We start from the raw sequence: 5,385 nt of genomic DNA, 5'->3' as shown, positions 1-5,385 counted from the left end.
GGATGGAAACATTTCTTTACCAGGTCAACAAACCCAAATTTCTACATTCAAAGTGCAAAGGACATGACATTTCAACTACATTTCTAGAGGACTGAAAAGTATCTTTTAATGTATCACATAAAGAAAATTGATGAATCAATTTCAGAATGCTGCCAACTGAAATTCAATAGGAATGTATACTTCAGTTGCTCAAATACATAAGGAGAACTGTGATTGACATTTGTTGGTCTCTGATGTTTTGGCACTATATTACCTGGATAGATTTAATTTTGTGTACAAGCAAATATAATGGGAAAGAAATAATTTTGTAAATCAGGTTAAAAAACCTTACTTTGATTCTTATGCTACCTTTTATTTTAATCTAAATGAATTTGATATATCATTTGATTAAATATTCTATCACATAAGATGTTTGGGGCTGCAGGTAATAGAACACACAGGTCAAATGACATAAATTATAAGGGAATTTGTAATTTCATGTAATAGGGTGCTAGACAGGGCTAGATGGGTCAGTCATGAAACCATGGCTTAGTGATGCCATTGTTATTTTTTCATCTGAATTTCTCCCTATCATCAGCATTGTCACCCCTCATGATCTCAATTCAACTGCAATAGTTCCACGAGTCACAGGCAGTCACTACCGAGCCAGTGAAGGAAAAAGAGGTGATTTCTTTTGAGTCTCTGTTTCTTTTAGTAGGAAAACATTAGCCCAAAGCCTCCTTCCACTCGCGTCCCAGTTGGTCAGCATTGGTAGCCTGTCTTGCTGTACCTGCCAGCTTTCCCAGTGGGCTGTGCCTAGCATTTCCAACCTCTAACAGGGCAGGTGGACTTGGCAGGGAGAATCAGGGGAGTTGGGGAATGCAGGGGATGCAATCAAAGATTGCTACAATTTGCCTTTATTCAGAGGCAAAATTACTTATCCATTTGCTTAATTTTGGTTTGATGGGGTGAGATCTTTATTTTTTTTTCTAGTCTTTTGGGAATATCCTTCAGCTTGCCAACACCTCTGTGTTTTCCCCATCTGAATATTGTATTTTTTTTTTTTATTTCACCATCTAGCAGCTTCAGTGGCCACAAATCTTTTTCCGGATTTGTCTGAAATGTTCAGACTTTTTATATTGATGAAAGTTCCTTTTACCTACAGCCTTTGGCCAAGTTTAACAAATCGACTAAAGTGTGATTTTTATACCCCACTGTAGGCCAAGACAGTACACTGCTGGTTACATAGCACAGGATGCTAACCATTTTACACACAATTGATTGGACACAGGCCAGGACAATTGGCAATGCCTGTCTTTAGTTCAAATGCTAAGCTGCTTCCTAGAAGAGGTCACACAAGGTCAGAGGATGTTCCCAAAGGACTTTCCTGTTCAGACTTATTGGGGAATATCAGATTAGCTCCAACTCCAGTTTAGGCAAAGTCTCATATATATTCAAAATGTCTGGGCACTGCTACTGCACCTACAGGTGAAGGTCCAGCTCCACCCCTTACTTCCTCTAGAAAACTTTCCACCAGCACAGCAGGCCTCACTCAGCTGACTTCTTCTTAGATTACATAATACTGTGTCAATATTACTCATTCAGTGCTTAATCCTATGCCACTCAGCAACACCTTTTTTCAGTTATTTTATACTCAAGGACTTTTTGTGCCCTTTCCCTAACTACATAATAAAAACTTTCAGATCAAAGACCACATTGTTCCATTTCTCATCACACTTACTATGCACTTCATTGTCTAGCATAACACATACATTTATTGAATGAATGAGTGTAGGTTGCAGTAAAAGATAACATAAGGAAAATGCTCTAAAGAATAACACAGTATCATGTGGCAAAACTACTAAGAAAAACTCAAAAACAACATAGAAACAATAAGTTACCATGTATCTAGTCAGTTACTGTGCTAGGAAGGGATACCATGGTGTGCAAAAGTGAGCAAGACCTCTGCTTCTGAGGAACTTAAAATCCAGTGACAAAGAAATATAATGAATAATCATGAGTGAAATGTAGAAATTAAAACTGTGATAAGTTCTATGAGGGAAAGGAGTCTGTACTATATTCTGTACAGTGGGACCTAACCTCACCTGAGGGTAAGGAATGACTTTCCTGAGCAAGTACCATTTGACTTGACACCTGCAGTATGAGAAGAAGATAATTGGGTGCAGATAAGGTGTTCACATGCAAATGTGAAGTTGTGGCTGGAATCAAGAGCAAGGCTGAAGATGGTAGAAAATGAAGCTGGGAAGAAGGTGCGCCAGAAATGACTAACTGTCCATCAGAATCTGTTTCCCCTTTGAGTAACAGCGTGCAACTGCCCAGCCAGAGACTATATTTGCCAGTCTCCTTTGCATTCAGTGTGGCCATGTGACTGGTTTCTCTCCAATGAAACATGAGTATAAGTGATGTCACCACAACCTAGACAAGATTTCAAGGCAGTAGGTATGTTTCCTCCACAGGCTCATTCACCATTCTGTGAGCTCTAACGGTGAGAGCAGTGTGATGCTGGAAACTGTGTGATCAAAGAGGCCTTACCATCTTCAGACTGGGATGCTCAATGACATCTTACACATGATACTCTGCCAACCTGGAGACCTTGTCCTGGATTGTTACATTAGAGAGAGAGATAAACTTTCATCTCTAAATCATTGAATTTTGGAGAGATTTTTGCTAAGTTTGCTTATCCTAAATAATGCGAGGGAGGTTTGTCTTTGTACAAAAAAAAAAAAAATGAGAAATTATTTAAAGATTTTAAACTGAGAGATATGTGATCAAATCAATATTTTGAAAAGATTTATCTGCAAAGTCAAGGCTATACTGGGGAGTGGTGGGAAGGAAGGTAAGAGAGAATTAGGGGAAAAAAATCAATAGAAAAGCTTTGCAGAAGTCCAGGTATGAAAAGTCTGGAGCAGAAGAAACAGAGAAGTGGATGGACTCAGTAGGTGTGAGGTGATATTGATAGAATTAGGTAACATATTGAATGGGAAAAGTCGAGAGGGAAGTATCTACAAAGACTGCTACTTTATATTTTTGGCTCTAAGCACTGGGCAATTGGTGAGGGTATATTCTCAGAAGGGAAACACAGAGGAAGATCCTGAGTTAAAATCTGAACATATGCACAAATAGATGTTGTTATCATGTACAAAGCACACTCCCTCCTTCCACAAAAATGAAAGGACAGTGGTGCAGCGTTTAGGAGGTGTCCCTCTGCAGCAGTGTGCTAGAGCGGTTAAAGTACTGAAGCTGGGTCAAATCAGCTCCTTAACTAACCAGTTGACTCATCTAGGATGGTTGTTTAGGCTCTTCAATTTTTAGCTGCAAAATAGGGAAAATAATAATACCTGCTGCGTAGGTTTATAATGAAGATAAATGAAAAAATATTTATAAAGCATGTAGAAGGATACATGCATCTTGGTAAGACTGCATTCCTTGTTACATCTTATGCGGCTCAGTCATGTGCTCTTCTATTTTACCCTGGTTTGTACGTATCATCAGCATATCACATGCTATTTAGGTGACAAATATATAGTCAGTTAAGGTATTGTTAATTTTAGATGCATACTCTATATCAATAATAAGTCTGGCTTGGTCACTGAATTCCAGCTGGACACTAATGACCCAATTTCTTGATACTCACACTCAGCAAGTTTGATTTCAGCCCTGATTTTTAGATGAACACAAATTCTTAGCCCTTTCATATAGGACTCCACATTTAAGCCCCGTGATATAGATAATGTTCTTCCATAGTCACTTGAGTCTTGCTTAACCTGCTTCCATCAATTCTAAACCCAATATCCCCTCTACGAATACTTTCTTTAATTTCTTCACTCTTTCAACTTGTTTAACTTTCATAAATCTTTAATTCTTTTAGTTAGTTTCTTCTTAAATGAATCCTTAGCTGTTCCAATCTTCTTCTTGCAAGCAGCTTTATACACAGTATCTCATTCCCTATCATTCATCCCATTATCTTTCTGTCTGGCGCAGCATAGAATTAGTCTCACCTTACATTCCTTTCAGCATGATTAAGAGAGAGGAAGAAAGGAAGAAAAAGAGAGCAACTAAGAGGGGAAAGCAATATATGCTATTATAGAAGCAAGCTTTTCATTAAAGTTATTCCCCTAAATCCAAACATTTCAATGCTTCATGAAGATTGTAATACAATATTTTAGGGCTATTTGCAGGAAACCCGTTTGAATTATCCATGATGTTCCCCACAAAGCAATTCTCCACTTTTTCTTGGGGAAAAAAAAGTTTTTGCCAGAATTATATGTCCTAATGCAGATTTCGCCTTTGTGACATATGCCATTTTAGACTGCTGGCTAATTTTGTCCCAAAGTGTCACTTTTTTCACTGCATTCTTATTTTATACCCATATGAACTTTTAAAGGTATATATTTGTGTAAGTAACATAATACAATTAAACCGTAGTAAAATTTCAGGGAGTTTATAAAGAGGGCAGATGGAGCAGAACAGGATCCATGCAGTTCTGATTATTTGGCTACATATCCCCCTAACATCAGAATAATATCACACCTTCATAGCACAGCAATGTATGTACTGATAAATAAATAATTTTTAAATTTTCTTTACAGAAATATTCTACAGGCATCTTTGTTTTTTGAAGGCTATAACTTATAGAATTGAAGTATGCCAAATTCATTCACTCCTTAACTTCTTTTATTCATTTGTGTAATTATTCATCCATTCATTCATTTTACCTGAAGTAAAATACCATGCAGAGTGGGATTCGAAATATGTGAGATATTTCCCTATTTTGAGGACTTCAAAAGTATGTATAAATATGTATATATATATGTGCACATATATATATATGTTTTGAGAATCCATGACATGTCAAATTCTGTACACATCACTCCACTAAGATAAATGTTATTTTCCCCCATTTTCTGGAGGAAGAATCTGAGACTCAGAGAAGTTAAATATTTTATACAACCCCACCCAACTACTTTACTAAGCAGCAGAGTCAGGATTTAATGAAGCCATCTTGGTCTCGTTCTAGAGTATGTGCTCTTAACCATTACATATTGGCTTCTACTTAAAATAAAAGTAAAGTTTTAATAAAATAAAAGTTCAAATTTACAAAAAAAGAAAAAGTAGAAATGCTCACAGCAGATTCAAAAATATGAATTCTTTATAAAACTCATGAATTGGTAATTTAATTATGTTTTCTTTCCCCTTTATCTCTGGATATGTATGGTTAGAGGCATTATTTTCTGGTAGATGAATCTAATTCATTTAAGACATATTTTATAATGAGACTTAGAATACCTCTCCTTTGTGCCTTTCACACTGTTACATATCCTTCAGATTCCAGCTCAAAAGTCACTCTCTCTAAAATTGTCCCTGATCCCATTCCCAGAGAGCACA

Source organism: Macaca fascicularis, chromosome 5 (genome assembly GCF_037993035.2).
Source record: "Macaca fascicularis isolate 582-1 chromosome 5, T2T-MFA8v1.1".
Classification (NCBI taxonomy): domain Eukaryota; kingdom Metazoa; phylum Chordata; class Mammalia; order Primates; family Cercopithecidae; genus Macaca; species Macaca fascicularis.
The sequence above is the reverse complement of the archived record's forward strand: the minus strand, read 5'-3'. Positions refer to the sequence as shown.